We start from the raw sequence: 21714 nt of genomic DNA, 5'->3' as shown, positions 1-21714 counted from the left end.
GCCTGGTGTCCCTTTAAGACAGAAGTATATTGAGACACCAAGTTCACACTTGAAAAGGAACAACTGAGTCAGAAGAAAAATTCACCCTGGCTGCTGGATTCAGCTTGTTCAGATGCAGAGGCAGTGGCACGATCATGCTTGGCACGGAAGTGCCTCAACATGGATGAGGTGTTGTTGTTGTAGGCCAGCTTTTGGTCACAAATCAAGCACTGGACCTACAAAAGAATCCACAACTAGTAGCCTAAGTGAGGTTTCAATTGAAAGGATGTGCTTCATGTTTGGCCATAATGTGTGACCATTCATTTAAAAAAATATATGAGCTTACATGATAGATCAACAGGTTTTGTGAATAGCCTAGGCTACCCCAAGCCTATATCCCAAATGATAGAATAACACTATGCTTGGCTTAATTTATATGAAAGATGTGAATATTAAGAAGCTATTGTCTATAGTCACAAACAATTTTATTATGAAAATATAGTTTAAGTTGTGGCTAATTCAAATCTAGACTTCCCCACATTATGGAGAGCCTAACCTAATATAGCCTACACATCGGCGTATCCCAATAAAACAACATAGCCTAGGCCTACCTTGTTGGGCGAAATCAGATTAAAGTGTTCCCACATCTCTGAACGCCCTCTCTTCGCAACAGGTTCCATGTCTAATCTATAGACTCTATCACTCAAACTATATGAACTCGCTATAAACTCTCTACTCACTTTCTACTCGCTATCTATTTGATAAACTCTCTACTTGCTATATACTTACTTGCAATAAACTCTCTATTATAATCTCTCTACTCGAACTTGCTAGACTATGAATTAACTCTCTATACGCTTTCTACTCGCTATGTCTTCTATAAACTCTAGGCTAAACTTTCTACTCACTATAATCTACTCGCTATGAACTTCCTAGGCTATGAACTCTACTCGCTATAAACTTTCTACTCACAATAAACTAAACTACTCACTATAAACTCTACTATAATCTACTCGCTATGAATTTACTATGCTAAGAACTCTCTACTTGATATAAACTTTCTACTCACAATAAACTCAACTACTCGCTATACACTCTAAACTCACTACTCGCTATGAACTTCTTCATCTACTGGCTATACACTTTCTATGAACACCCGCTATAATAATCGCTATAATAATCTCTCTATTCACTAACTCTCCTGACTCTGTTGACTCTCCAACTGCAACAACCCACAAGGGCGTGCCCCGTTTCGCGCGTCTTTAAAGCTTTGAACCAAACTTCGAAGCAGTCACGTGGGTGTGTGTGAAACGAAGCTTCGGACGTCACTAGTCACGTGATTCTCACGAAACGAATCAAGCTCCGATACAAAGCTCCATTCCAAATTGGTTCATGTCTTCGATACATGCCTCGAAGCAGGAGGTTCACGGGTAACATCACTAGAGTCTTGCACTTGGGTCCGCCTGCACAACCCCGACAGTATGATCCGACCACAAATGGACCCAGCAGACTCTGATTTCTCCATGGAGGAGCTAGAAGAGGTGGAGTACACCCTCAGTACACTCAACTCTGAGCTAGTGAAGTCCACTGACTTGGAGCGCCAACATTCTATCTGTTCCTTGATGGAAAGGACTATTTCCTCAAGGCCCTGGCTACTGAAGGTTCCAGGAATGGCTACCCTGGCCGACCAGCTGTCAGGTCTGGGTAAGAGCCTTCAGTCCCACCTTGGTCCCTCCAGTAATCCAGTTTTTGAGGCTGCTAGTCTCCCGCCTGACCCTGCCCCTCCAGCCCATTGCCAGGGGCTTAGGGTGGGCGGGCTGCGCCTTCAGCCGGCCGCTTCAGGTCCAGAACCCCAGCCTCAGGAGTTCCAGTTCCCCCCAGAACTCTCACTCATCCAGGCCCCTCAGGCTCCCTCCAGGAGGAGACGTGGTGCCAAGCGTCGGCCAACCCGGTCATCCGACACCATGCCTCCTGTGCCCGCTCCTATGCCCAGCCCAGAGGTGCCCGCAGCCAAGTCCGCTCCTGTGCCCGACGCCGCGCCTGCAGCCCAGTCGCCCGACGCCACGCCGGCAGCCCAGCCTCTGCCTGTCTGTCCAGCCCCGCTTCTGCCCGAGCCGGATCCGCCTCTCTCTGACTTTCCGGTCCTGCCTCTGCCCGAGTCGGTTCTGCCTACCTCTGACTCTCTGGTCCCGCCTCTGCCCGAGCCCTTCTCTGTTCCTGTCTCTCCTGAGTGGTCTGTCCCTGTCCCCGTCACTGTGCCTGTCGTTGTGCCTGTCGTTGTGCCAGTCACCGTGCCCGTCACCGTGCCCGTCTCTGTCTCTGTCTGTGTCTCTGTCCCAGTCACCATCCTAGTCACCATTCCAGTTACCGTCCCTGTTACTGTCCCCGTCACCATCCCAGTCACTGTTCCTGTCACTGTCTTTGTTCCTGTCCCTTCCCCTGCCCCCGTGTCTGAGTCTGTCGTGTCTGAGTCTGTCGTCCTTCCCGAGTCAGTTCAGTCTTTGTCTGAGTCTGCCCCGTCTGAGTCTGCCCCGTGTTTACGGTCTGTCGGTCATCTCCTTATTTGGTCTGCTTCCTGTCTTGTTAGTTTTCCCTCCATTTCTGCCTCCTCACCTGTTCCCTGTTATTGTCTCATTGGTTTCGTCCAGTCCTCTGCCTTTCTGTTAATTGGTATGTGTATTTCTACCCTCCTGTTTCTCTCTTCCTTGTCGGATCGTCTCTCTGTTTCTCCTTGTCTAGCCCAAGTCCTGGTTGTTGTAAGTAAGTCTTTAATTGTTAAGTTTGTGTTAAAAAAAAAAAAAACAATCATGTTTTGTCCGCAATTCTGCCTGTTGGAGTCTTGCACTTGGGTCCGCCTGCACAACCCTGACAATATTAAATCATACATACATTTTTAACAAGACATTTTCAGACAAGATTATGTATAAATTCATTTTTGAAATCAACCTGCAAGTTGTGCTTTAAAGAGGGGGGTTTTGTAAATTATTGTAAAAAGAAGGCCCAATTAAATTGATCAAGACTCCATTTATAAAAGCAGTAAAAGGGGAAATATCCAAGGGCAGTGAATATTTGTATGTATAGGTGCAGAATTGGTGCACATGCAATTGTGTATTCATGATGTTTCATGATTGCCATCACTGTGGCCCAGACCCAGTGCTGTGGCCTACAGTAGGCCCACACCACCTGGCAGCCTGCCAAGAGACATCTTGTGTCTTTTTTTAGGCCAGACCATCTCTTTTTATTTCCACACATGAACGCAGTTTGGATGACTGTGTATTTTACTGCGTGGGTGAGCAGCACCTCTTCTGACTGCATGCCTGAACTCGCCACTTTCCACTGAAAATAAATTAATAAATTGAATAAAAATCATCTGATTCATAATTTTTTTTTCTGAATATGCCAATGCCCTCATTAAACTGTTTTTGATCACATTACATTTTTGGACATGCAAAATCAATCAACCAATCAAACTAAAAATGTTCCTTTAGTGTGAATATCACTTTAAACTAAATTTAACATCCAGACCTATCTATGCTCTTCGACCTCAGTTCAAAACTATTTATTTCTAATTAACCCACAGTTTCACTGTACCGCACAGAAACAAAGGAGACGTATAACCACAAGTATATAAAAATGAAAGAATATTAGCTAAATAAAGACTGAATGTGAGATTGGGATTACTAAGAGGGGCATTTTGGGAAAGGTCTCATTTGTATTTGCTGTGCACAAACCAGAAATTGTTGAATAAGTTTGATGTTCGTGTTATTATGACTGCTGCACGGCGAAGCTTTCTTTTCCTTTTCTTTTTTTTCTTTTTCGCATGGCCAATTTTCCGTCAAGGAATCCTGGGACACTAAAAGACTGGGGTGCCCAAAACTTGGTGGGCATGTAGCCCCACAAGGATAGCATGGAACCATTGTTTTTCGTTTTGATCTGTAGCCCCCCCGCTGGACTGGACCCCCTGAAAGGAGGGTAGGGAGGACACAGTTTTCTGTGAATATCTCGAGAACCGTAGGGTTTAGGAGGACCACCTTTTTTTGCATGTTGATCTTAAGGGGCCATGTCAACCCATTCCATAACTCATTTCATGTATAGCGCCACCTAGTTAAAAACGAAAAAGTAGGTGTTGTAATCGCAGGTATCTGTGACCTAACATGGTCAAAACTGCACGGAATTGGAAGTGTAATGCACGCCAAGTTTCTTGGAATTCCGTTCATGGGGGGCTATACAATACATTCATTTATGTTACTGTACACCAACTGTCCTGTAGGTGGCCGGACACAGTTTTCTGTGAATATCTTGAGAACCTTAGGGCCTAGGAGAACCACCCTTTTTTTTGTATGTTGGTCTTAAGGGGCCATGTCAACCCATCCCATTACCACTCAATTCATGTATAGCCCCACCTAGTTAAAAATAAAAAAGCTAAAAATTAGGTGTTGTAATCACAGGAATCTGTGACCTAACATGGTCAAAACTGCACGGAATTGGAAGTGTAGTGTAGCCAAGTTTCGTGCCTAGGATGACCAAATGTTTGCTCCAGGGGTCATGTTAACCCATTCCATACAGTATGTACACATGTTCATAAACAGATATTCACACACATACATACATTCACAGTAATCATACCTATGACACATACACACACAGTAGACATATGTACGCATGCATGCACATGCACACACACAGGCACACCCACAAGCACATGCACACACACACACACACACACACACACGTACATGCACACATGCACACAATTCAAGAATTTCTCAGAATTATAAACAGGCAAGATGGGGGTGGGGTTGTATAAAATGTATTTTACATGTGAAATCTATGAACTAATCACGTTTTGGTACTTGTTGTCTAGCAGATACCAGTGAGAATTGAGTGTGCATAATGCAATTCAGTGAGACAGTTAGAATCATATATGCCTTTCACCTTTTGTTTTTAGCCAGCAGCCAGACCAGCAGATACCCTGACTTTGCGAGTAGGAGCCACTTACGATTGGACCCACGCACCACTGGTAAGCGCCTATAGTCTTTGCCTGAAAGAAACACTGCAGAAAAAATGTATGCAGACTGTTTTTAATTGAGATCAAACACCTAAGGTCTTAACCTCCCCTATGCTCAGTTCCTTGCGTTGCTATGCAGCCGTACTTTCTGTCTGACTTTGTCACCTCCGTGCTCTCATAAGGGGAAATATAGATGAAGAACAGTGCCAAGCATGTAAAGTAGGCAGATCTTTGTGCTACAAGGAGGAGCAAGATTCCTCCAGACACAAGGCAGCCCACATTGGGTGGCTGTGATCTATATCAAATGCAATCTTGGGGAGGGGAGAATGTATGGGTACAAAATTCATGAAAGGTGAGAGTATTACCAACCCACCCGCCACCCCCCACCACACAGCTTGACACAGTTGCCCCTGTCTACCTGGCATGCTCATCCACGGCCCTCTGCGAGCTGACCTCTCACCCCTGGTAACAGCTAAATTTATCAGGCGCGGGACAAAGGAGCAGAGTCTCCCGCTGTCTGGCTCGCCAACCCTCCCAGATACCCATGCCATCCGTCTTCTCTCGCCGTCACTCGCTGTCAGACAGGGAGGCTTCTATAAGTGTGAGAAATATCTGTTCTGTGCCCTGCATAGCAAACACTTCTGCTGATTGTTGTTTGTTTACATATTTGTTTATTCATTTTATTATTTTTTTTATCACTGGATGTGTGTAATAATACTGTAGAATTCCATTTGTCCCTTGATAAATTCATTGTACCGAACAAGGGAGGGTTAAAGGTGCCATGTGTAAGAATTGAGGTAAGAATATCCAAAAAATGAGCTAAACACATCAAAAGAATGATAAGAAATAAGGGTGATGATGTCATTAAAAAATGACAAGGTATAGTGCTGCAGAGATATCAACCTGAATTAGCATGCTAAATTACTAGCCACAGCCCGACAGGTGTCATAATACCAGTTTCGGCCATGGGAGGCGGTATGCGGGCAACATAACCGTCAACCAAACTGCAATTTCACTGCAACCGTCAACTGCACGTTTCTTGGTTGTTACTCTAGGGTAGACCAACTCACTTTCTGGAGGTATACTGCCCCCATCTTTTATGGAATGTGGAGTATGAATTGATTTTTGGCGGACATTACACATGGCGCCTTTAAGGCTTTGAATGATTTATATTAAGGTTTATAAGTAAACTTTAAGTCGCCATGTTACAGTACAGTACAGACCATTTAAGAATACAAACAATAAGTAGGTAATTTAATTTTTAATAAAAACACACCAAAACATTTCAACAATTATAAAAAATTTATTTTTTTTATAATTTTACTATTTTAAGTCCATTTTACAATTTAGCATCTGCTAATTGCCTTTTATAACGTCTGCATCTGTGCATCTATTATAATTTCCCATAATACCATAACGGCAACTGCCAACTTCGAGCCATCATTGACACAGTGATGGGGGATGGATTTAATTTTCTTCCACAGTATGGATCGCTGGCGTATAACTGCTCACAGTGGTATAATTCAATGTGTCAAGTAAACTAATTCCGTGCCAGGGAATTGTTTTCCGGTGATGGAGTTCTGTTGTTTGCGGCTGGGATTTGACTGTTGAATGTAGGACAGCCATTCCAGGCTACCGAGGCAGCCATCCCAGAAAGGAGTGTATACACACAGAGGGGTGGATGGGGTGGGGGTAAGAGAGAGAAAGAGATGGGGAGAGAGAGTGATGGAAAGAGAGAGCAGAGAGAGAGAGAGAATTTACTAGTGAGTTGTTCTTGGAAATGAAATCCTCTGATGGTGATGAAACCTTTACTGTTTAGTTCCCTTTCAAGTGGGACAGACACAATGACTTTCAAGTTTCCTTGTGATATCTCTTTTTCTGTCTCTAATGTTCCCTGGCAAAGAGATGGGTTTTGGTCATATTCTATGTTCACAGAGCAGACCGCTTGGCCAGGATTTCAGTTTATTATTATTGGTTTCAGACCTTGGACAACATGCAATATGAATTCATATCAACAGTTAATAATTGAGGCACTACTGCAGAAGGACAACTTGCCACCCAGGTCCATGGCAGTCACATAGAAGCCCAATCGATTGACATAACACACAGTGAGGTCAACACAATCGTCTAGTAAACAACCTGAATCACAACCTGAGCTTGGTAATACCAAACCTGCCTGAGCAAGTCTCACACTCTATAGCCTCACCCTGGCAAACCTACCAGCAAGTTTTTGATATACTGTATTGTATATGTATGTATTGTTTTTTTCATTCATGCTAAAAATGTGTTTAATCCATCTGAAATAGCTTATCACACTGTATTCCACTGTCACAGTGTCTGGAAATGGGAATGTAACAGGGAGAGCATAAAGGAGTGAAGACACATATTGAAATACGAGCCTCCACCTCTTCAATAGCTCATTTTTATCTGTATATATGGAATTAACAGTGAGGTATTGTGAGTAAGGTTTCTACAGGCTGCCAAGTCCGATAACAGACTTGCTTGTCTAATTCTGAGACAGACTTAAATTAATAAGGGGTGATTCAGTGGTTACATACAGACTCACTCTCACTCCACACTATTGTGCCAGTAAGATATTTTAAGCAATGTTCCTGCTATAGATAGCATCAGTCTGTTCACAGGAAATGAGAAAAAAAGTGTTCAAGTTGATATATTTTCCTTCTCATTTTCGATTTCTTGCCTGTTTAATAATTCTTTCTTTGCATGCAACTTCTTGGGGTATTTGTATAGATCCTTTCAACAATAAAAACAAAAACAATGCTTGAACGTTCTATTTGGGCCCCAATCTACTTCCTCTACATTAAGATAACATATGGAATGTTAAAAAGGAAGTCTTGTGGGGCCAACTATGATGCTGAAAATGGAACTCTCTTGAAAGGGTCCATATGTGGGTGAATAGTGTGGCGTTCCGATTCCATGACAGCAGTGTCACTGGATCTAAACAAACCTTTGAAGTGGCTTCAATAGCATAGACATGTGGCATCATTTCTAGCTAATAAATTGTTTTCAATGTAGGCTATAGCCATTTAAATGTGTTTTACCTGCAAGGCAGAAGCTTAGCCACACAATACGGATTCCCTGGCAGTTGTAATAGACAGAAACAAAATTCCAGTGGATATTTCACATCTTATCAAAGACTGGCGGCTGTTAAGAGTGACATTTTTTGCCTTAAAAATAAAGCCAAGACACGTCTGTGAATTTAAGGATTACAACCGCAGGCTGTGACGTTAAATGCAAAAACTCAGTAGTCATGAATATGATCGTGTTGGTATGAATATGTGTTGTAGTATGTGATTCCTACAGTGTAAAAGTGTTGCTGCCTTGACAATGTTAAGTCATGCACTGTAACAAGAACACTGTAAAATATACAGTAACAAGCTGGCAGCAATTAGCTAGTAAGTTGCTGTAAATGCCCTACAGTAAACTTACCGTACATTGAATCAAAGCACCTATAAGGAAACTGTAAACATAATTGCAGTAATGGATTGCTACCGTATTATCAGTTACTGTACCATAAATACTACTGTAAACAACTGCAGTAATGGATAGATACTGTATTATCAGTTACTGTACCATAAATACTACTGTATTTGGCATTACAGTATTAATTTCATATTACAGTAAAATAATTCCTTACTGTGGCCAGTTTTCAATTCAGTTTTCAATCAGAAATTAGCAGAAAGCTGAAAAACAGACAGAGAAGCTGAAATTGTTTAAAAACTCCTTTATTCAACTTAAGATCATCTAACATGTTAGATGTGTGCGTGCACACTTGAGTGTGTGTAAATACACATAACAAGGAACACTGAAGAGCTCAGAAACACTGGAGAAAATGTTAGTTACAGTAACACTTGTGTTTGATGTGTGCGTGCACACTTGAGTGTGTTATTACATAGAACAGAGAACACAGAGAACAGAGTATGATGTTAGTGCATGCATGCCGGTGTATGAGTGTGATGGGTGTGCAGATGGACATATGCGAGTGTGTGCGCGTACATGCCGTTGAGTGTGAAGGCTCAGACAGTCACATAAACAGGAACTTTCTTCATTTTTTCAGTGTTCTTACTGCAATGGAAAATAAGGTAAAATGGAATTAGCCATTGATTATTATAAGGGAGATATTTGTTACTGGTCAAAGATTTATTGAAGAAGAAATCCGGTGTGATTCAGTCCATAGCCCTGTTGTTTGAAGCTACCGAGTGCTATGTAGGTATCATCATGTAGGTGTAGGTATCAGAACGGCAGCATTTGGTACAACATAGACCAAATTAGCAGGTAGAGTAACACTAACAGATGCGGGCATCTCAGTACGAAACTTTAATGCCCGCTTTGGCTGCCGTTTCGCTATTTGGTCTATGTTGCACAGATTTCTATCATTCTCATACCTACCGACAACACTTGGGAACGTGAAACAACAGGGCTATGGATTGATTCACACTGGATTTCTCCTTTAATAGGTGATTAAAAACATTTAACCCAAAGATAAATGGTAGAAATCTGAACTCCAGATTAATGTCTAGCTATATTAAGGATGTGTGAAGTGCAAGTATGTATGTGTGTCAAGGTCTACATGAGTGTAGGTATGTAGGTGCATGCATGCCTGCGTGCATGTGAATTGGTGGATGGGTGGAAAAATGGTTGGATTGTTGGATGTGCGGGCATGAGTAAGTGAATGTGTGCAAGTCTGTTGGTGTTTAGGCGCAAGTATGTGTTATACCTATAAGGAAACTGTAAACATAATTGCATAAACCCCTTATCGCCTTATAGCCTTAAGGGTCATACTTCAGGGGAAAAACTTCAGGTGTTTTGTGTTTACCCTCACTATGCCTCGCAGTGGCACCATGCGTGCGTGTGAAAAAAGTCCCGTCTGAAACACTGTTGCGCGGCGCAGCGTTCCAAACGTTGTGTAATCAAATACACCGGTATGGCGGTATATTAAAAATTCATATCATAACGAAAATATACACCGGTATACGGTGTGAACCGGTATACCGCCCAGCACTACTATGTACCAAAAATTACATTTTACCATGACTTGAAGAACTGTAAACAGTCTTGTAAGGCTGTACAAATCCGCTTGGAGCTCCAGTAGAATTTTGAATTGCGACGAGAATTCTCGGGCTAAATGTTGATGTGCCTGAAAAGGTTGGGAATATGCACCCACCAGCCCAGCACTAAACTCCGAGCGTGGTACACAAAATCGGATATTTCAGGCAGTAAAGCCCCGGTAAGAACCAAACTAGATTTTGTTCAAATCTACACACCAATGGCTGTTATTTTGAAGTATTAAAAAATATTATTGTTTTAGATTTTTCGAACGTAATGGTTGGTAATTAGTACGTTTACGATAGCTTCTCTGAACACTTAACTTAAAGCACGCAGATGTGGGGTTTAAGTGCAAGTACTGTGATCACAAAACCAAACATGCACACTCAAACACTCGAAATTTTCGTTTGTTCAGTTCAATTAAATATCACTGAAGTACAAATATGAGTGAACTGAGTGGGCTACTATAGGTGCACAACACCTATCTAGATCCAGTTATCGATATGGCTCCTACATTACGGTGGCAAATCAAGCTATCAATCAATCAATCTATATACGTTTTCATATAAACAGCTTTTTCAAATGAGTTTTCTTGCAAAAATATATCTAAATGACTAGCATACAACTGCTGCTTACCTTGAGTCATGCGAGAAGTAGTATCCGATGATCCCGCTCAAAGTTACCAGATAATCATTAGCAGTAAAACTTTGTTTACTGTAGTACACCGGAAGTATGACCGGTCTGGCCCTTATTAGACATTCTCTGCCATGATCCTTTGCAAATCTACAGCAACCTGCTTTAAACAAATATACAGTAAGTGTTTTGCTTATTCCACAGTAACTATGAACGTAGCTGTGAAAACTACAGAATCTTGTTACAGTGTGGCTTTGTTACTCTATGGCATTGCCAGCAGTGTGAAGGGGCATGGAGGATATAAGATGGAAGATGGATATAAGAAGAAGGATTTACAGAATATCTGGCAACATGTCCTTAGTCAAGGAAATGTGATACCATGCATTGTTTGTTATTATGTAATTACTGTTTATTATCATTCTATTACTGTTTATTGATCCACCAGAATACAGTATAGAATAGTTTACCGTTTATTTTGACAGCTGTGTAATTTGATCATAATAAAACACAATTTTGCCACATGGCTATTCACTATGTCAGTACAACTGTGCCAACTAGACTTTGTTATTTGTGAGTGACTGTAAACTGCATCTTATTTTATGTATGCAGTTTGACAAATAATCTAGCTGCTACATTCCTGCATTTCCCTACTCATCTGATTACAGTGCAGAGTAACAATGTGGTATTAAATTATCACTGGATATCACCTCTGGATAATTTAGCCCAACACCAGTGGAAATAAAAAGTGAAATAAATCTGTAAATAATGTAATCAGGTAAGAATCTCACAACAGTTTTGTGGCACACTCTCTGTTCAAGCATCCTCACGCCGCTGTCCTCACGAGATGACTGTCTGATAAGGATGGTCAGTTTTCTAAGCTCAACTTATTTTCTCCATTTCACTGTCCTTATTTCTCCATCTCTCGCACAGTACAGGTCATCTGTGTTTTGACATTTCGGAGGCATGAAAAGTGAATCTGCCTCAGGGTCTCGTTGACTGCCTCCTCTTTGGCCTCCAACTCTGGCACTGTCATTGCTCCATCAGAGTTCTGATTACCTCTCCACGGAGTTATGCTTCTGGACTGGAGGCAATGACAGTGACCCCTCAGAGACCTCATCTCCCCACCCCACCCATGACATTTGGAATGCTCGTCAGACCAAAGACCAGTGGGGGAAAGGGTGCAGTAAGTCCCCATGAGAATGGTCATGCGTGTTGTGGTAAGGCAATAAAACGCGTGTGAGAATGCAGATTTAAACACTGATCTGATCTGCACAGTTCATTCAATATAACAATAGTAGGCAGCTTGACATTGATCTGCACTCTTCATTGAATATATAACAATAGTACAGTAGGCTTTTAAACCATCTGGCTCATCAAAAAAAGTCATCCTAGTAGCATATCCTCCATTTTGTTTATACTTTCTCATCATACTTTAGCACAAGGGTGAGTTGTCTTAGATGACACATGTTGGGATCCTCATCTCAAAATACATCATGTTTGTGAGTCAAATTTAAATCATTTTGGCAGTACATCCCTAGGTCCACTGACTCAATCAATTCTGCAATCTGTTCTCACAAATGTTTATTTTAAGTATTGCCTATATTTGTCAGAGTTTGGTAACACTTTGCTTAAAGCCAGTATTCAGAATGCATTATAAACACGTTAATTAAAAGTTGTAAACTATTCATAATACTGTAGGTGTACCGTCGGTTATTGTATATACTGTATGTCAATGATTGCATCAGTGATGAAATCTCAAAGGTAAAGAACATATATTTTCAGAATCCAGAATTCCATTCTCAGAATTGTATTCACTCTGTACATCATATTTCTGATCAGACAGATCTTTTGGTCTGATATGCATTATTATATACCATTATTATATTTATATTATGTAAATGTGCATTAGGAGACTAAATATTTAAGAAAAACATGAGTGGTGATGTTTAAAAAATGGTGTGATGATGACTGTGAATTGCCATGTAAAAGTAATGACTATACGGCTGTTCCAACCTCAATTTCCTCATTTGATAAGCTGTCATTTTCATAATTATGATAAAGTCATCGAGGGTTACCTTGCTGCACAAACACCTTGATTAATTAATCTTACTTCATTAATGGATGTACTCCCTCAGGATGCTCTGTAATGCATCGAGATCACGATCAGGACAGTTAATTACATGTTTCTCACAAACAGACTGAGCGTGAGAGAGAGAGAGAGAGAGAGCTAACACATGGCCATTAGATGCATGTTGAATATCCTCTGATTACATGATGACTTATTGTTTTTGTACATTTCCATTGGCACAGCTCATTCTAAAAGGCAGATGATAAAGTCATTATGTAAATTATGCTATGGCTGGTAATGTATTGAAAGTATATTTAAAAACAGGTAATGATGCATCTCTTGTAATGATGCTTGTGAAAACATTGCACTCAAGCCAAACTCCCTTATCTGTGTGTAATCAAACTAGATGTACCGCAGAGCGGTACAAAATATGACCGCCGCCCAGTCCAGCACATTTTTTCCACAAAAAGAAATCACGCAAAAAGGCCTATATGATTCTGTCTCACTACATTGCATTATCCACACTCAATTCTCACTGGTATCTGCTAAACAACAAGTACCAAAACATGATTAGTTCATAGATTTCACATGTAAAATTCATTTTATACAACCCCACCTCCATCTTGCCTGCTCATAATTCTGAGAAATTCTTGATTGTTTGTGTTATGTTTATGTTATGTGTGTGTGTGTGTGTGTGTGTGTGTGCGTGCTTGTGTGTGTGCCTGCGTATGTGCCTGTGCATGCAAGCGTACATATGTCTACTGTGTGAGAATGTGTCATACGTATGATTACTGTGAATGTATGTGTGTGTGTGTGTGTATATCTGTTTGTGCACATGTGTGCACATGAAATGGGTTAACATGACCCCTGGAGGCAAACATACGGAAAAAAATGGTCATCCTAGGCCCTACAGTTCTCAAGATATTCACAGAGAACTGTGTCTGCCCTACCCTCCTTTCGGGTGGTCCAGTCCAGCGGGGGGGCTACAGATCAAAACGAAAAATGATGGTTCCATGCTATCCATGTGGGGGTACATGCCCACCAAGTTTTGTGTACCCCGGTCTTTCAGTGTCCCGGGAATCCTTGTTGGTGTACGTCACTAAATGTACACATAAATTATTTTATTGTAAGGCCCCCCATGAACGAAAGTACACAAAACTTGGCATGCATTCGGAGGGTGTCATAATGATCCTACACTTTTAATTTCGTGCAGTTTTGACCTTGTCAGCCAGAGATATTGTGATGAAAACACCTAATATTTTGCTTTTTAATTTTTAACTAGGTGGCACTATACATGAAATAAGTGGTAATGGGATGGGTTGAAATGCCCCCTTAAGACCAACATACATAAAAAAGGTGGACCTCCTAGGCCCTACGGTTCTCGAGATATTCACAGAAAACTGTCTCCGGCCACCTACAGGCCAGTTGGTGTATAGTAACATAAATTAATTAATTTATTGTGTGGCCCCCCATGAACGGAATTCCACAAAACTTGGCGTGCATACAGAGGGTGTCATAATTATCCTACACTTCCAATTTCGTGCAGTTTTGACTATGTTAGATACCTTCAATTACAACACCTCATTATTACTTTTTTGTGTTTAACTAGGTGGCGCTATACATGAAATGAGTGGTTATGGAATGGGTTGACATGGCCCCTTGAGATCAACATACAAAAAAAAATGGTCCTCCTAAACCCTACGGTTTTCAAGATATTCACAGAAAACTGTGTCTGCCCTACCCTCCTTTCGGGGGGTCCAGTCCAGCGGGGGGGCTACAGATCAAAACGAAAAATGATGGTTCCATGCTATCCATGTGGGGGTACATGCCCACCAAGTTTTGTGTACCCCGGTCTTTCAGTGTCCCGGGAATCCTTGTTGGTGTACGTCACTAAATGTACACATAAATTATTTTATTGTAAGGCCCCCCATGAACGAAAGTACACAAAACTTGGCATGCATTCGGAGGGTGTCATAATGACCCTACACTTTCAATTTCGTGCAGTTTTGACCTTGTCAGCCAGAGATATTGTGATGAAAACACCTAATATTTTGCTTTTTAATTTTTAACTAGGTGGCACTATACATGAAATAAGTGGTAATGGGATGGGTTGAAATGCCCCCTTAAGACCAACATACATAAAAAAGGTGGACCTCCTAGGCCCTACGGTTCTCGAGATATTCACAGAAAACTGTCTCCGGCCACCTACAGGCCAGTTGGTGTATAGTAACATAAATTAATTAATTTATTGTGTGGCCCCCCATGAACGGAATTCCACAAAACTTGGCGTGCATACAGAGGGTGTCATAATTATCCTACACTTCCAATTTCGTGCAGTTTTGACTATGTTAGATACCTTCAATTACAACACCTCATTATTACTTTTTTGTGTTTAACTAGGTGGCGCTATACATGAAATGAGTGGTTATGGAATGGGTTGACATGGCCCCTTGAGATCAACATACAAAAAAAAATGGTCCTCCTAAACCCTACGGTTTTCAAGATATTCACAGAAAACTGTGTCTGCCCTACCCTCCTTTCGGGGGGTCCAGTCCAGCGGGGGGGCTACAGATCAAAACGAAAAACGATGGTTCCATGCTATCCATGTGGGGTTACATGCCCACCAAGTTTCGTGTACCTCGGTGTTTCAGTGTCCCGGGAATCATTGACGGAAATTTGGGAATGCAAAAAAGAAAAAAAAAAAAAAAAGAAAAAATCTGACTAAACCTATATGACCGCCGCTTCACTGCGCGGCGGTCATAATAAATGAACCCCATTCATCAATTACACCTGATTATAGGACTCCTTGAATATGTAATCGGGCAGAATTGTGATGTGCCACACTAGTGTTGCAGTCATATTAAATAGATGATCGGCAGTTAACAGACTATGCCACATTTGAATTAAACTGGGTCAACATTGAGAATGGCACATGTGTGACACACACAGAGACTCCCGCTGGTCAGTCAGCAGCGAGTCTCTCCAGAGCTTGTCTGGCACATTATGATATGTGTCCACGCCAAAACATTTTAATTTTGCAGTAGACATGACCAGAATTCAGAAGTTGGTTTTCCTGTGCTGTGCTGCAGCGCACACAGGAGTCTTTAAGTGATTAAGGCCTGGATGAAATCTGTCAGCAGATCAATTTCTATTTGTTTATCACAAAGCTTCCTGTTTTGGGGGGCTTCAAAAATCATCCATCAATTTAAATATTCTGCTTGTTATTGTTTGCTTGTTGTAAGCCTTTAGAGCTGCTTCTAATGTTAAGAATTTGCCAACTATTTAGATAGATAGATAGATACATACATACATACATACATACATACATACATACATACATACATACATACTTACTTACTTACTTACTTACTTACTTACTTGATCCCCAGGGGAAATTCAAGGTCTCAGTAGCATACAGACGACAAATTCACTAACAGCAGAAAATTAATTAAAAGTATATAATATAAAAACACAACTAAGCAATAAGGACAGTAGAAGATAAAGAATATACTAAAATACAAATTATATGTGATGTGAGCAATCTTATAATTATCTAATTTTATAATTATATGTGATGTGAGCAATCTTTTTTTTTGTTTTATTTTTTCATTTTTGACCCACCATTGTGCTTCTCTACCCATCTTTGGCGAGCATTTGTAATTCTATGTGATGTTAAATTCGGAGCACAGGTACCATGCTCATGGTCTGAGCCGAAGCATCAGTGCTTCACACTGTCTGCTGGCCTCATGATGACATCCATCTTCAAAGTACTTCAAAGTCCTTCAACGCGCCCGAGGGACGGAGACTGCTAGTGGGATGACCCATATTTCTCACCCTCCCATCTTCATTCACTTTGCTCTCGCGAGCTTATTTATTCATTCATCAGGGCCAGCAATAGCATCCCGCCTTTTCCACATCCATCATCCCCTTGTATGCCACAAGAATGCATTGCTTTAGTGTTTCAGCTCCTCACAACGGATGTCCCAACGTGGGGCCGGTTTAGTTTCCTTCTAACAGGTTTTTTGCACAGCTGATAGATGGCGACGGTGATCGAAGCACAATGGCAATCTAGAGTTAAGAGATTGCTGTTTCTTTTCACATCCATTGACACTCTCAGAGCTCCCCCAGCAATCAGTACAGAGGTCATCTATCATTATGAATCGGCTTAGCCTGCAGTGCAATGTTTACATGTCACCAACATGATCATGTACTCTGTAACACACAATAAGAAAGCAAAATGAGCCTGAGCATAGTTATTTATTTTTAAGTAGCCAGGTGTGGCATGACAGGTAGAGATAAGGGTTTTGACCCATATGGAAGAGCTGAGTACGCCACGATTGGTCATCAACTAAGTATGACTGTCAACTCATTCGAATGTCACTCAGCAACCATAGGATGACATCAGAAAAATGAAAAATAATATACTGTATGCATGGAATTATCCAAAATTAAAATCATATTATGGTATATTCTATATTTCTTTTTTGGTGTTTTGTTGAGGACAGCATGCTGTTGCAGATGGAACAATATTTATCCACTGCTGGTGTACAAGGAAAGCATTAAAAATTCAAAGCAGGTCTAAATCTGAGCAGAATTTAATCAAGGCAGCCCCTGAAGACATTTGTCAATATAATTTACCATTCCTCCCTCTCTCCCCTCTCGGTATTCCTCTACACACTTTGTGATGAAAAAAAACAGACAAACAAACAAACAAACACGCCATTGACAAGATTTGTTATAACTGCTACCTGATGGCAAAACGTGTCACCAAAGGAGCAAAGGAAAGGTTGTCACCATATTTCACGATCATTCTGTGTACTGTCGTCTCCCTGTCAACTGTTTGGAATCACACTCTTTTATTGTTAAGTGCAATTAGGCAATGGTGCATGAGGCAATAGTTTGTATGAAAATATTTCAAACTGTGCCGTTGTTTTCAGTGAGGTGTCTTATTTACAAGCATTCCCATTTACAAAATTGTTACCAAATGGTTGTATTTGAATCTCATCAGGAGATAAATCCCTCTGAGACTGTCTGTGACACTTGAAAGGAAAATGTGAGGTGCTTGTCATAGTGTGATGATCCCATCTGACATTTGCTTTCAGAGCAATTTGAGTGCATCTTAAATTGCAGGCTTTTATCCCTTACTTGGTGGTGATTAGTCATGGGGCTTTATCTTAGACCTTTATGGGTTATCAGTGACTGTCAATCCATTTTATGTGCCATTAGAGGAATTGATAAGTGTCTCTGCCACTGAAGAATCCCCCTGAGAAAGTTTGCCTCAACCCTTTTTTGTGTATCAGTTAACCTTAGGTCTTTCCCTGTGGCTAAAGTCCTTGTACCTCATGACATTTCCAAACCACATGGCCATTCATTTTAAGGGTATAATGGCAAATATGTATTAGCTTTTGGTTGCATATAAGTTAGGATCACATGCATACAAACGTGCTACTTCCCTTCCTGTGAAATGCTTTTCAAAAACCCCCTTCACAGAATGTGCCAACATTGACAGTCCATTGGTCAGTACATGCTATGATCTCTTTGGCATAGTGAATCAATCAGACACAGATTGATTGCTGAGACGTTGGTGGCGCGGTGCTTGTGACCAGAGATCATTTGTTATTCTATCTGATGCTCCATTTGTTTTATGGCTGTCTGATCAGAGCTCAAGGTTCCTTCCACCCAGAACTCAACACATTGTGTAAGATGTCAGTGTTTGTATTTGATGTTGCGTTATATATAATATCTCAATGTATGTGAAAGTAAAAAGCGTACGAGGTGAACAGAGCAGGGAAATCAGGCATGCATGGAAATTAGTCAGACAACATTGTCTTTGTTGTTGTTACTCTTTTCCCTTTTTTCCTCCCAAAGGTGAAGGGGATTGACACTTTCCATTAAGGCAGGTTGACAGAGCGAAAGATATCAGAGTTTGTGTCTGTTGCCACTTTCATGCAGTTTCGCTTTGTTGTGGGGGGCATTCGTGCAGAACTTGTTTACAGTGGCCATTTGCGGCCCATCTCTTGGGGTAGCAGCATGAGCTTGGGAGTGCTGGTCACTCACGTACGGCCTCATTTTTCCCTCTGCACGTCTGATGCAAACTATTAACTGCAACTTGACAGACTGCTGGTCCAGGTACTTCTTGCAAATATTCCTCGCAGCTAAAATGTCAGTGTTGTTAAGTGCATAATGGCTCACAACCCTATACATAATGGAGGGAATCTGTTCTATGCCTCACTTTAAAAAAGACTGTCAGCCACACACCTCCAGAAATAACAAATGGCCATTTGTAACACTGTAACTGTAGATTTTGAAGACCCCTCCCAGCCCACCTTACATAATGTAAAACCAATTGAAGAGAAGATGGAGTAAAGGTGACATGTCAACTGCAGCAATAAAACATTCTCTCTCAGAGACAACCATGCCAGCCAAGTAAAATTCATTTCCATTCATATTATGTAAATTGCAGGGGGGGTGCCATTGTTATGCTGGAGGGCCTAAAAATACAATTATCTGGAGATCCAGAGAAGTAGTTTAAAGGTCATTAGTCATTTGGGTTCCTTTAATGCTGGAGGAGGAGAGCTGCAGTATGCATGAGGGAACAGGGTTTCCACATTTTCTCTGTACGTTTTCTCGTGCTGCCAATGTTTCTTTTCTTCGTAATCATTTAGAGCTGTCCGAAGCAGAAAACAGGTCAGCAATTTCCCATCCTCAAACCTGGTATTATAAAGTAGAAGGGGTGGAATGGTGTGGAATCAAGGTATGGTGTTGGCCATTTGTCTCCATTTAGCATTTGTAACAGGATACTTAAAAAAAGAAATGGTGTTACTTTAGCAACTGCATGTACTCTGCCCTCCAAAAGTTTTAAAACACCCTAAGAAAAAGTGAATTTGAAATAGCCACAATGATCACTTTGAAATGTGTTACACAAAGACTGGCAATAATTTTCTTTTTGATTGTACAGTTGTGGTAATACACTATATAAAGCTTGCATCTTATGGCTGATGTGATTCTTGATGCATAGGCTAGATACATTTAGGCAAAATTGTCATCAGACATATTGGTCAGCACACCACAATTTTAACTTAATGAAAAGATTCAAATTACATGTTTGTGGCTTTTTTGGTTGGATATAAAATTTAAGTTAATGCTGATATTGCTGATATTTTGGAGGGTGTGTATGTTATGTAGCCTTACTGTCACAACCCGGTCCAGAAGCCTCGTTTCCTAGCCTGTGACTTGAGATGCCTTTGCTGCTCCGGTCCGGGTTTTCCTTCTGCCTTGGCTTTTGGTTGACTGACAAGGGAGGCGTCCAATCACCTGTGTTTGCTCTGCTACACCTGCTGCCACTCTCCTCGTCAGCCATGGCTTTTAAGCCATGCCATGTGGAACACTCTTTGCCAGATCGTCACGTCTTTCAGTGTGGATTCTTGCTGGATTTACTGTTTTTTGACCAAGGATTGTTTTTGGACTTTGTGATTTTGCCTGAACCTTTTTGGAAACCTTTGCTTGGACTTTGCTTGCTCTTTGTTACCGACCTCTGCCTGTTCTGACACGTGAGTCTTGCCTAGCTCCTTTGCTTAACTGCCTGCGGCCTACCTGGGTACCGAACTCTGCCTGTTTTTTGCCACTCTGGAGATCTGCTTGAGCCCTGCCTGTACTGCTGCCTGTGTTTTGTCTGCCTACAAGTGTACCGAACTCTGCCTGTTTTTTGCCACTCTGGAGATCTGCTTGAGCCCTGCCTGTACTGCTGCCTGTGCTTTTTTTTTTTTTGCCTACTAAATTGACTCTGCCTACCAAGTGGTTTTGCCTGGCTGCCTATTTTTGTGTTCTTCAACATTTAAAACCTAATTAACCGTTAATCAGCTTCTGAGTCTGCTTTTGGTTCCACAGTCCCTTACCTGGCCTCACTGGCCCTGATACTTACCTATTACAGAATTGGATTACGCAGTAGTTAAATCCATAGAATATTCTAGGAGCTGTAGACATCACCCTGCCTTTCACCTACCCATCACTCTACAAAGAACACATTTAAGTGATGACTGGTTAATCTCTGAGTCAAGCATTACATTTGCCATAAGATGCAAGCCTTGAGTGGAGTATTACCAAAAACAATGTAATGAAAATTGATGCATTGCTACTTTGTAACACATGAGAACGTGATCAGTGTGGATATTTATGGGTTTCAAAACTTTTGGAGGGCAGTGTACATGTCGTTGGTAACATACCAGCTTATGACACAGAAAAGGTAGAATGAATGGATGCAGCCAGAGTTACCAAATTTAAACAAAATTGCAGTTTAAATAAACCACTAGATTAACAAGAATTGGAGTTAATGGAGCACATTTCCCATCCTCCTTCCCAGCCTTATCCAATAAGCACATTGCAATTATTTTTTTCCTAAATGATCTATAAAAGTTTAAAGATTCACTTTATCTATTGCACTGATATGGTGGATGGCTCCTCCCGAGACTCCTTCCCATGAGATTAATTATTTGGTCCAGATTGTGTGTTAACAGAGAGGCTATCTTAGAAGTATCCTGTTCATGTGCAACTATAGCTCACTGAACCAAAGCATCAGAAATATTGTCTTCCCCAATCACCTATCCTATTATCTTTAAAAATGTTGTCAGTTATGGTATGAATGCCCTATGTAATTTCTATCCTAGGTTTAAGGTTGATACTGAAATTGTCTTCATCCATTCATGTCAACAGCACTGAGAGACGACTCCTTCACACAGAGGTAGAAGCAGGGATGTAGAGGAGGCTAAACGCAAGTTTATCCACCTCTGAATAGTTTATCCAGGGTGTGATTTGTGTAAAAACCAGAGGGGGGGATGATTTTGAATAAGTTTGTAAACCCCCCCCCAAAAAAATAAAAAATGAACGAACGATTCATAGCCTAGTAATGTCATGGCTAATAATACCCTATATTATTTTTGCCACCTTTTGTAACATTTTAGTT

Source organism: Alosa sapidissima, chromosome 11, assembly GCF_018492685.1.
Source record: "Alosa sapidissima isolate fAloSap1 chromosome 11, fAloSap1.pri, whole genome shotgun sequence".
NCBI classification, from domain to species: domain Eukaryota; kingdom Metazoa; phylum Chordata; class Actinopteri; order Clupeiformes; family Clupeidae; genus Alosa; species Alosa sapidissima.
Note: the sequence above shows the minus strand (reverse complement) of the source record.